General features: G+C 37.6%; 1 long non-coding RNA gene across 1 annotated transcript; it reads left to right on the top strand.

Annotated features, from left to right (window-relative positions):
• The first annotated feature begins 1,226 nt into the window (after nt 1–1,226).
• On the top strand, nt 1,227–3,364 carry LOC108514055 (uncharacterized). The gene is made up of 3 exons (XR_001881097.1): nt 1,227–1,345; nt 1,737–1,795; nt 2,732–3,364. It is a non-coding gene; the product is annotated as an uncharacterized LOC108514055 (long non-coding RNA).
• Nucleotides 3,365–13,192: the final 9,828 nt, after the last annotated feature.

The following is a 13,192-nucleotide window of genomic DNA, read 5'->3' as shown; positions in this document are numbered from 1 at the left end:
TGATTCACCAGCAAATTCAAACAAAGATTTTAGAGAAATAAAACATATATACCATAAACTTTAAACAAAATAGAGAAATGAACAGCTTTATATCGAAACATAAAAGAAAATATAGAAAAGTTATGAATTTCATTAATAATTGTAGATGCAAAAATTCTGAACCAAATATTTGCAAACCAAGTCCAGCAATACACCAAAAGTATAATACATGGCAACCAAATTAAATTTATTTCAGAAAATCAAGTTTGCCTAACATTTAAAAATCAATCAATATAGTACATTGTCTTGACATTTAAAAGAGAGGAAATAATCTTGAATAGCATGTGTTTGAAATTCAAGAAACAGGTGCAATTTTATTTGGAAATGGGTTATTTTATCTTAAAGCTACCAAGGAGAGTGAGGAGATTTTTATACAATCACAGATTGTGTTACTGTTAAGGAGACAGTGGAAAGACAGTGGAGAAGCCTGGAAAGGTGGCCTCCTACTTCTGTGGTGTTTGCACCACAGGGTTGTTGTTATGTGGGTATTTGTTTAAATAAAAAAGTATTAAACTGTGCACTTGGTGTGGAGCACCTTTCACTGAGTGCATCATAAAGTATAAAAGAAAAAGAAGTCAATGAGAATAACCTTCAACAGAAAACTACAATAGGAAAAGCCACAGAGTGGTCAAGTGGATCCAAAATCATAGGTTTTCTCACAGAAATCTTAAAGGAATATAAATTGGTTAATCATTTAAGAAAGCAGCTTGCCAGTAGGTATCAAGAACATAAAAATTATTATTTGATTTAGATCCAGCAATCATGTACTTGTGATAAGAATTACATATTCAAATTATGGAAATAACTATAAGATTTACTTACACAATGTAGATCACAGTGTATATCTGGGTTACTTTAAATATTCAACAGAGTGAATAAACATGTCATGGCATAACCGCCAATAAAATTATCTTTATTGATACCTTCAACTAACATGTAGAATTTGGGCCAATAGCTTGATCTTTTGCATTTTCAAAATTTTGAAAACAGACAGAAACATAAATAAAGAGTGGTTTGAATGATTTAGCTTATGTGATGACTGAATATACATGTAGTGTATGCGTTTCTATTAGACACTGAGAGAAGAGTACCATACTTTCCTACGTTTAACACTGAATTTTGACTGTATCTAAGTAACAGATAAAATAATCATAGACAACATTCTCTTAGGAAACAGTCATGAAATCGGCAGTTGGTGATCGTTTGGCTCAGGATACGCACATACATGGATATTCAACAGCAGGACTCCACTGAGGGCCTCACTGTGGTAGACAGGAGGATCACCTCTGTTCAGCAAACCACCAGAGTGAGAAGTGGAGAGGGATGGTGGGTGGGGCTAACTATTTAAAATAACTTCTGGAATTGTAGTGTCTCTTAGGAGTTTGGTTTCAGTACAATCAATGCCTTAGCTACATGTTTCCAAAACAAAATTATAGACCTTGTTTTAGATTGCAAGGAAAGGGTCACAATGATACCTGAGTTCTGAAGTATGAATATCATTTCATCAAAAATACTTATTTAAAAAATCTTACAGCACAGAATGGCCCATGGATGGTAATAATTTAAATGGGAATTAAGCGGGCAGGATTTTAACTAACTGACCCAGAAGGGGAGGACTCAGAGTCCACTATTAACTATTATATAAGAAGGAATATCCCAGATAAAAGGTAATCAGCTTTTTGCTTGCCTTTTAACAGTATCCTTTCTACTTGACTATCCAGCATTCACTTTTTTACCTCCAGAAATATGACTACGGGTGAGTGATACTGTGTACCTGTATATTGACATGTGGGTGGGCTGTGTGTGTGCATGTGTGTGTGTGTGGTATGTGCTTGCAGGGACTATTATTGCTTTCATAGAAACTGATTCTGAAAGAAATTTCAGAAGGGAAAAGACAAGTTCTTGGCTTGTTGTAGACCAGAGTAAAATCTAAAAGAATTCAGGGGAAAAAAGCTGGAGTCATGGGGTATGTTCTCGACTGTGAAAGCATATTTCATTTATATCCCCAATCCACTAGTGCAGTTTAACCATGAGATGGACTTGACCCCTGACACACACATGTTCAATTACTTTGAACATTAAGAACTTAAAAAGAAGTTCAAATTGACACTGTTAAACACAATATTCTCCCACACCTGATCCCAAGGTTCAAAATGCTCTATGCCCTGATGTATTTTGTTGGTCTGTTTTGTGAGTTATCTTTATAGTAGTAGTCATGGTGTTATTTCAAATCTTCATGAAAATAACATAAATGGTGAAACAAACAGTGACCTGAGCCTTCACCTTCTGACAGGCGTTCAGGGATAATGAAGCTGATGTGAGAGCCTGGAGAGAAACATCAGTCAAAGGCAGGCAGGTTGTGAATACAAACCTCACTTGTTTCCAAACAGATTCTTCATCATAATGATTAGGACAATGACAGTACAAACATTCTCATCCTACAAAAATAAGTAGTCACAACCACACCTTATCCAATATCTATACAGCAATTGTGCCATACGCATTAAATTTATATTTTTATAATGTAATTTAATCTTTATTTCAAGCCACAATCTTGCTGAAGTATGTAATGTTTTGTTCCAACCATTCTTATAATTCCCCCTGGTGCCATGCCATGGTGCCAGCATCTTAGTTGTTCCCACGGCACTGGTACGTGGAGGCATCGAGACTGCTGTGTCCTCTCTTCTTGCAGGAAATCCTATCCAGGGTCCTTCTACTCTCCTCTGCAGCTTCCATGCTTGGAACGCTGAGCCATTGCTAGGACGATGAGGCCACACGAAAGTGAAATGCACCTGCTGCGATCTGATCCAACTGACCACTCCTGCTGCTCCTCCCTTGCACCTCAGGCATCTCCTTCCAATGTGGAGGAAACACTTTTACCTCCACTTTTCTTTTACAGTCCCCCAATCTCTGTTGCCTCTAGGGAGCACAAGTATAGAAACAGAAAGCTGGACTCCTTTCATCCTGCTTCACAATATTACAATGTTAAAGGAAAAACAAAAAAAAAGACCAAGTACATTACCTGGTAGAATTGGAGAGACAGGCGTGAAAGAGATGTAAATACAGTTAGAAAACACATCAGCATTTACAAATGTGTGTGAGAACCAATGAGGAGGATTTTCAGAGACTATTATGACCATTTATTTTTCTAATATGTGATACGTAAAGGCACAGAACATCAATTTAGTATTTGGAGCTTTTATTTTTCCTTTTTTAAGTTGCCAGAAAGACTGTTCAGTGTTATGAAGTTTGTGTCAATATTCTGGAATTGACAATTTTGTCATGTATATGGGAGAAATAGCTAAAGGTGTAGTATAAAGTATTTGTTCACAGGTAATGGAATGCTACCTTTACCCAAAGATATAAAAAATAAACTGGAGAACAAAAACTTGGAGTGAAATGTGTCCTTTTCTTCCTTCAGTGTCTTGTGTTAGCGTCCTCATTTATCTTCATGGTACTCATGCAATGCAAAAGGCCATAATTTATGGCACTTGACCTACTGGATTTGCTGGGGCGTAATGCCATTGAGTTGGCTTAATAAGCCTCTGCTTTTGCTTTCATTGACTCTGTAAGAAAATACAAATAGAATGGGAGAGAAATAACATTAATTGTAAAAAACCAAAAAAAAAAAAAAAAAAGTGCCATATTACAAAGGTTTAAAGGGTTTGAGTGAGAGAATAAACTACTAGGGTTTATAATCCAGTCTTCCTGGGAGTTTTTCTCAAAATGGAAGACTCAACTGAAAATTGTGTGTCTATTTTCTCTGTGCATAAATCTTTTAAATCATAACCACCCTCAGATCTTAAATAAGCCCCCATACTCTAAGTATCGTGTAAAAATTAGGTAAAACATTTAGGACAAAACAGTGTTTTCCCAACAGTGCAAGCTTGATTAATGGAGAAAATGTATTTTAAAATTAGCATATTCTCTATCTTGTTTTGTCTATGTGTAATTTTCACAACTAGAAGAATAGAATCCTCAGAGGAATTGACAATGAACATATGTTAAAGATTTATGGGGCAGCTATTGAGAAGCCCAGCAGGATGAGAAGCTGGTTCTGAGAACACGAGACACAGATATGCCCCCAGTCAGTTACCCAATGAGAGTGATGAAATGGGCTTGCTAAATTAGACAGAAAGAAAACTAGTTCATACACTGCACAGAAATAGCACCAGAACTTCGGGGATCATATTCTCTACTGGACAAAAATTATTTCCAAGTCTATACAAAATGGACAACTCTTTTGTTTTCTAAAAATTAACAGCAGACTTTACACAGTCAGGGATTAAACAACTATAGATGATAGTTGATAAACTATCATTATAGATAATAAACAGAAGAAGGTTATGTGCCCAAGAAAGACAGATAGTTTTTAGACAGGCTTAGAGAACAATATTTCAGCCTACTGTGCCATGAAAAACAAACAAAGAAAAGGTCTTTTTTTTTGGACTTATTCAAATTTTATATGCTTTTTGGGGACTTTTACAATTACGCAAGAAGTAAGTTTTCCTCGTATTTTTTTAAACTTAAAATTAAAATGGTCCCTATGGTCTGATTCATACAAATGTACTAATAAGGAGAACTGTGGGCCATCTACCTTCAAGGCCATCTACCTTGAACTCCTTGGAAATCTAGAAATGAATTGCAGGAGAGGGCATGGGGAAGGTCACAAGATTTGGTGAATGAAGAGGTGTAAAAAAGGGGGTTAAGATTCCAGCCAAGCGCCTTGGCTCACGCCTGTAATTACAGAACTTTGAGAGGCCGAGGGGTGTGGATCACCTGAGGTCAGGGGTTCAAGACCAACCTGACAAACATGGTGAAACCCCATCACTACTAAACATATAAAAATTATCTGGGCGTGGTGGTGTGTGCCTGTAATCCCAGCTACTCAGGAGGCTGAGGCAGGAGAATCGCTTGAACCCAGGAAGCGGAGTTTGCAGTGAGCCGAGATCATGCCATTGCACTCCAGCCTGGGTGACAGAGCAAGACTCTGTCACAAACAAACAAACAACAACAACAAAAACAAGTTAAGGATTCCAAAGAGTTAGAAAAACTGTTTTCATTTAAATAAGATAAGCCCTAAAATAGGTTTATTTATTTTTGTGACACTTGCCACAGCAAAGTAGGCATTATCTGATGCAGAGAACATTTGGGTTACCCCTTTGATGTTTTTGGTGATGTTTGTACACTCCTACTTCTTTTCTCATTTTATATTGAATATGCAAAATCAGGTATCTCTGTCTACCTCTTTCTCTGTCTCTCTTCCTGCCACGCTCTGACTCTCTGCTCTCTCTATTTTGCTGAACTTAAAATGCATTCACTTTTTAAATAACTTACTTTAACGAAAAATCTTTAAGAGGTCAGACGTTTGAAAGATTAGATTCCATCTTGATTTACTTATAGTATTTTGAGTATAGAATTTCACATAATTTTCTTAGTGCTCTAGGTTAAGTAAACACAGTACATGTGTTTAACTAACACAGGCCACTGATATCAACATTTCACCACTTAATGTGACGTATAGAGATCTTATGTTCCTTTAGATCCCTTTACGTCCCCATGTTTTAAATAAAATTGCTGTATGTATTTCCTCTCCATACTTACCTATTGATTGTCACATCACATCATGTTAGAATTTGTGCTTCTACCATCAGATATGATTTGAGAAACTTACATGAAGGATACGGTTTATTACATTGGCCTCTATTTTTGCTCATTCCAGAGCTCTTTGGTGTTGTTCACAAGATTCCGGGTTTTCTGCAGTTATTTCCTTTCTGTGTAGAGAAGCTCCTTTAGCCATCCTTCAAGGGTGGGCTCGTAAGTAACAATTCCTGTTCGTTTTCCTTGTTGGAGAACATCCGCATTTCCCCTTCGTCTCCTGAAGTGTGTTTTCACCGGATAGAGAATTCATTTGACAAGCCTTTCATTTCAGTGCTCGAAGTACATCGTGGCGGCTCTTTCGAGCCTTCACGGTCTCAGATGAGAGGTCGGCTGTCAATCTAATGGGTCTTCTATCAGCAACGCGTCATTTCTTTTCTTTCTGGAGGTTATCAATTTTTTTCTTTGCTTTTAGTTTTAGAAGTTTTATTATGAATGTGTCATAGCATGGGTATCTTGTTGGGGTTTTACTCAGCTCCTTGAATCTTTTGGTTTATATCTTTTGCTAAATTGTAGGGACATTTCCAGCAATTATTCCCTAAAATAAGTCTCACTTGCCTTCTCTTCTTCCTCTGGGACTCTGGTGATAGGACGGCCAGCTGTTTTGTTATTTTCCCACAAATCCCTATAGCTGTTCATGTGGAGTTTAGCCAGGCATGGTGGTGTGTGGCTGTAATCCCAGTTACTCGGGAGACTGAGGCAGGAGAATCGCTGGAACCCAGGAGGTGGAGTAGCAAGTATGTCTCAAGGAACTTACTTTGTTTTCCTACAGGAAGAAAACACTTCTACCTCAATCGCAGCCCTCACAACCCGACTTGTTTTTCCCTTGATCTTATACATCCAGAAATGCTAAGTATCTCTTTTGTAAGTCTCCACTTAAGATGTGGATGATGGATTTTTTTATTATTATTATTATTTTAAGACAAGGTTTTGCTTGTGCTGTCACCCAGGCTGGAGTGCAGTGGCATGGTCACAGTTCACTGCAGCCTCAGCCTCCTGGGCTCAAGCCATCCTCTCACTTCAGCCTCCAAAGTAGCTGGGACTATAGCAACACACTACCACACTCAGCTAAAATTTTTATTTTCTGTAGAGATGGGAGCTCACATTGTTGTCCAGGTTGGTCTCAAATTCCTGACTTCAAGCTATCCTTCTGCCTTGGCATCCTAAAGTGGATCTTTACAAATTTACTGGGATTTGGCTCTTTTCAAACTTTGTGTTTTTGTTTCCATATTTGTCTACCTTACTCAAATGACCTGTTACTTGGAAAAGCACAAAAATAGAAAGCAACTGTCAAAATAATTTTTAAAATAGGTTACTAACAAAGTGTTCTTGTCTAACGTACTTTTATTCTTATTCACCTTCAGTGAGTAAAACTCAACAAAAAATCGAAGACAGCTATGAAGTTGAACATGATGCCTGCCAGATTTTACTATCATTTTTTTCAGAGTGGGCTGTTACATAGTTGATAACTAGATAAGTAGGTTCTGACAATGGAATGAATTCACATACAGGCATTACAACGAGGAAACCTGAATAATTACTTTCTAAAACAATAAAAACATGTTTTACATATGGAGAGAGAATCTGGGTGGAAGACTAGGACACTAGAAATGAACTTCAGCTACATCACATGACGGCCAGTAGCCCTGTACCTGTGATGGTCCTCCAATCCTCTGTCTACTGCAGCAAAATGTGACGAGGCCAATTTTCTCCAGGGATCCCATCCACCACTGTCTCTTCTTAACAGAGAAGGTACTTAAAGCCCTAGTGAAAGTTTCTTTAGTTTAATTTATTGCCATTGACAGAGTTAAAGGCAGAGTTGAATTATGTGCTAGTCTAGGGAGGTGAATATTAAAGGTGAGTCGATGGCTCTTTTGTCAAGGATTGATGAGTGACTTTGTAAATTAATAGCAGCAAATGGGATACAAGTGTGCCTGTAAGGAACCTCAGTTGTAGCGGATGGGGCGCGCATGAGAGAGAGGTTATAGAAACATGTGTGTTACCAAAAGGGTTACAGGGTTGTAATTGGGGAGCTACTGTATCTAAATACATCGGAATTCCTTAAATTAAAAGCATAATAACAGTTATGCAATATAGAAGATGAATAGTTGACTAAACAACCAGAAAAAATAGAATTTTGGATAAAGCAGCCAAATTCTGCCATGATATTCTATTATTTTCCTTTTGCTACTAAATTGAATGAAATACATATTGGGAAGAGAAACATTTTTAAGTTATTTTATTAATTGAGGTAGTAATTTTCATAGGTAACACAGGGGGAAATGTAGACGTAAACCCCCTCAAAGGAAGAAGTAACCGTGAAAGACTTTTAACAGTGGAACGTCTTCTTTGTTAAATGGCAGAGTCTGGAGAGGATGGCATGTATTTCTGTCCCGGCAGGTTCCTGCTAACTCTATGATTTTAAGGAGCAGTTCTTCCAAAAATTTGATCATGGCTGTACTCTGCAGCATATTTTTCAAGATAAAGCAAAGAGGTTTTCATTTTGGAAATATTTATGAGTTTTCCCTAAGTCAAGAGTTTTTGTTGTTGTTTCGTGTTGTATTTTTCATCATTTGCAAAAGTGCCTCGACATACAGATGTTTGAAGTCAGGAAGCTTTGGAGGAAGTTGGTGCACACATAGGAACTGTTTGATGTCCCACGGAGCCGCCAGTGGTGCATGCCTGAAAGCCTTCTTGCTGCACGGACCACATGGGGAACACCAAATCTGTCAGACAGCGAGCCAGGCCGCGCTTCCAGCTCCACTGCCTCGTCTATGACAAGGGCAGGTGACTTGGCTCTTCGTGGAATTGCACGATGAATAAACTTCCCGACCAAGTGATAGTCGCTGATGTGAGTCCTACCCGTGGGGAAAACATCTCAGCATTGTTTATTTCTGTCAATGGGAAAATGACATTTGTTACAAAACAACCACAAACGTGTCTCGGGAGCATTCAAGCGCTGTTCACCACTAAGATGCGGTGGAAACCTGAGCCACGTACATTTATGAGCCTATAAACCAAGGGTGGTACGAGAAACGCGTCCTTTGACCTCGCCGAGTTCTGGGTTCGAATGATGCAGCTGCTCTGGCCTAGGTGAATTACCCTTACGTCTGTGTCTGCTTCTCTGTCATTACCGTGGGGGTAAGCCTGACTCACCGGTGCGCTACAGAACATGAATCGTAAGGTGTGCATGAAGAGGACATCCAATCAAGGGTCCCTCTGGTTTCCCTCCCCACTCCTTTCCATCACTGACAGTTCACCAAAGGCTTCACACCCATGAACTGGAAGTGGTGAGGAAGTTCTCAGTCAGGAAACACCAGGGGGTAAGTGTTATTTCCCGGCAATCCTGAAAACCATCACCGTTTGTAGATACATGATTGTTAATGAAGAGCCCCGGAGACGCTTGCATCCAAGACTTCAGTGCTGAGCTAGTACTGAATATACAGGACTCCTTTCATGCCTTCCTGAAGGGAAGTAGATTAAAGTGAGTTTAAAAAGCCATTGTCCTGGGTCCTGGATGAGGTTTCTTCCCTACTGAAGAGATCTGGACAAACGGGTCAATGTCCTCTTCTTATTTTTGTACACAGAGAAAGAAAGATTGATGTGCACAGGCGAACACACAGGCACAGGCACACAAGGTACACCCATACCCTCATTCAGGAAGAGTCTTGAAGCTAAATACACACTTTTGTCTCCTGGGGTTCCTATTCAATGAATCTTCAGGCTAATAACATATAATCAAATCTCTGGAAAGGTTTAAAAGCAAAATAAATACAAACAAAGCTTTTACTTACCCTTAATTTGATTCCTGGTTGGCCAGCAGTGCTTTATAGTCTATGGTTATTATCCACATGTATTTCCATTTAAACCGTGCCAGCTGAGCCCACTCCTCATCTGAGAATCACAGCCACAGCCCCGGAGGAAAATAAAAGCATGTCACTTTAAATTTGATAGCAGGGCCAAAGAAATGTCAGATTCCTGCCTCAGCTGTATAACCACACACATTATATTTGACCCGAACACATCCCATCCATTCATGTTCATGAGAAAATTACACTTTGGATTGACTTGATTCCTGTTCTTTATCCAATTTCTTACATAAAAAGGCAATTTGATGTTCTCTTCAGTGGCCACTGTGTACATATCACATTCAACACCAGCATGTTAATATCATGAAAGTTTTATAGTATTTTTGGAAATGCTGACTGAAATGTTTCCCTTGTTCTTCCTATACTACTCAATAATTGCAATCTAATTAATTTTAATTAATTGTACTGGGTCTCTTCTAAGATGCATTGCATTTCTGTGTTGATAAATTTTAAATCAGATTACTAGTAAGTCTTTTTTTCCTTTATAATTTTTTTCAAATCTGAGCACACATCTACTGTATGAGTATTTCTTTCTATCCCATTGACTTCCCAAGCACATTCAGTATATTCTTTACTGCATGTTTCCATAAATAAGTGGGATATTTTAACTTGTAAATATCTCTGTAGAATGAGCCACAAGTTTCCAAGTTCTTGTTATATATGTAACATCCATAACATACATAACATCGATCAGGTTCTGATGAGTTGATTTTACTTTTTCTTGATTTTCATGTATGGCCTCTGCAAGATGAAGGTTTGTCTCACAGACTCAAAAAAAGGAAGAAAAGAATCTATTGATTTGGGTTCTTATTTTGCATGTAGTTGGAATAAAATGAATACTTTTAGAGGAAATTTCTGTTGTGTGTGAGTGTGTGTGTTTGTGTGTGTACATATATATATAATATATAAACATGCATGTTTGTCCTGGTACTATCAGATAGTCTTCCATTAGGAATGAAGAGAACAAATACTTTAAAACGACTAGAAAAGCACTCGTGAAAAATGAAGATAGCCACTTAAGAAAGCCCCAGAGAAGAGGAAACATTTGAACTTGGTCTAAGAGGATGAGTATTATCAGATGTCTGCAGTCATTGCAATTTAATCAAGAGTAAAGGGGTATTTCTGGAGAGAAGACTGGCATCAGCAAAGACACGCAGGTATGTTCAGGAAATTTACAGTGGTCAGCACTGGCTAGAATAGGTGGTGCATCCTGCCCTGCTGCCTGTTTTATACATAAAGTTTTATTGGAACATAGCCTTGTCCATTTCTTTGCATCAAGCCCATGACAGCTTTTGATCTACATGGCTAAACAGTTGATAGAGAGACTATTATGCCTGCAGAGCCTGAAATAGTTACTAGCCAGCACTTTATACAAAATTTAAAAATCTGATCCCTGTGCTCAATCATAGAATGCTTGTTGACGGATGAAGGACAATAACGATGCTTAACAGTATAACATATACTTGAATTTCCTTTGCAGATAGATTTGACCGCACGACTAAAGTCTGCCTTTGGGAGGTGGAAGTCATGGGTGCAGCCTATGAACCACACAATTACAAAGGAAGCAGGGTAACCTCCATTTCCTCTTCTCCCTCCCAGGATGTGACTTCAGCTGGAGCATCAGCCGTGGGCTCAGGTACCAGAACCCAGAGTGGCAGAGGCAATGCTGTCCTCTTGGTCGGAGCCACTTATCTCTGTCCTGTTACAGGAGAGAGAAATCAGCTTCTGCCTTGTATTTCTAGAAGTCTGTGTCGCAGAACTGTAGACTTTACCTAAGCATTATTATTATATAACGTACCGTTAGCCCACTTCCACAGGACTGAGGAACTAATCCTCTCCACAACATACCCGGAAACTAGAGATGACTCCTCCTTGATACGGGCTGCTAGGCTTGCTTTAGTTTATGTTTTAGGATTAACCACTTTGAATTATAAATTCAACATGGGAATAAAACTTTGTTTCTTGGCCCCAATGACTTCAATACAATCATCCAAAAATGAGTGTAAATTAGAAACTTAGAATTGTTGGTAGCTTTTAAACATAAAGCTGAAATTTGAACTTCAGAATTTTCAAAAACAAAACAGAGCAGAGAATTTATCTCCATCAGATCCACACTAAGAATGACTCCAAGACGTCTTACAGATGTAAAGGAAATTAGTATAATAGTGATAGGATGGATTTGGAATTAGGCATGCGAGTAAATCAAAGATTAGCAAAACAAACTATCCAAATTGTTACGTGGAAGAAAAGAAAAAGAAAGTAGAAGAGTGCATCTGAGCATCTGAGATGTTACATAGAATCAAAATCTAACATGCAATTAGATGGCATCTTAATTTCAAAAACGTAGGTTTCAAAACAAGAAAATTACCATAGATAACACAGAGTATTTCTTAGTTATAAAAATGTCAGGCCACTAAGTAGACATAACATTCTTAGCTGTGTATGCATAAAATAACATATATTCAAAAATATAATGTAAAATCTGACAGAAATAAAAGAAATAGTCACAGAACCACAATCACAGTTGGAGATTTTGACAAATTTCTATTGAACAAAATTCTTTAGGCCTCAACTGATAAATCTGAACAGTTTCTTTTCATGTATTTACATAGTAATTTTAAGTGACAGACTGGATTAAGAAAATGTGGCACATATACACCATGGAATACTATGCAGCCATAAAAAAGGATGAGTTTGCGTCCTTTGTAGGGACATGGATGCAGCTGGAAACCATCATTCTTAGCAAACTATCACAAGAACAGAAAACCAAACACTGCATGTTCTCACTCATAGGTGGGAACTGAACAATGAGATCACTTGGACTCGGGAAGGGGAACACCACACACTGGGGCCTATCATGGGGAGAGGGGAGGGGGGAGGGATTGCATTGGGAGTTATACATGATATAAATGATGAATTGATGGGTGCTGACGAGTTGATGGGTGCAGCACACCAACATGGCACAAGTATACATATGTAACAAACCTGCACGTTATGCACATGTACCCTAGAACTTAAAGTATAATTAAAAAAAAAAAAAGTCTGTCTTTTGCACATAATTTTAGTTATTTTGATTTGGTTGTAGTTACACTGTTGTTGTTCATTGATATTTTATAAGGCCCTATATACAAGGGCACTAAGTAGTGTTTATTAAAATTCTAAACATTTTTCTTCTTTTATTTTAAAATGTATTTTTACCTTTTGTTTACATTATTTTTATATGCTAGAAGTGTTTTGTATTTATTAGTTCTCTCTACCTTTTCTTTTAAAGATTTCAATACTAGAAAATATTACTACCTCATTCAAAATATTTTGACTACTCAAATATACTATTAAAACATTTTTATATTTTCTTTTCATATTTAAATATTAAGCTAATACATAACTTATGCTGGCATATTGTATGAGAAAGTCATATAGTCATGAGGGATTCTTAGGTATGAACCCATTATCAAGATACTGTCTATTATAAACACATTCTACTAAATAATCAGAAACTTCACTCATCATATGTCAAATACCTTTCCAGTGGGTTTTCTATTTTCTTTCATAAATATGTCTGTTCAAGAACTAATACTACTTCAACATTTATTATAGCTTATGAAGTATCTGTATATGAAATTCCT

The sequence above is a fragment of the Rhinopithecus bieti genome, unplaced genomic scaffold (genome assembly GCF_001698545.2).
Source record: "Rhinopithecus bieti isolate Rb0 unplaced genomic scaffold, ASM169854v2 scaffold_33535, whole genome shotgun sequence".
NCBI lineage: Eukaryota > Metazoa > Chordata > Mammalia > Primates > Cercopithecidae > Rhinopithecus > Rhinopithecus bieti.
The sequence above is the reverse complement of the archived record's forward strand: the minus strand, read 5'-3'. Positions and strand labels throughout refer to the sequence as shown.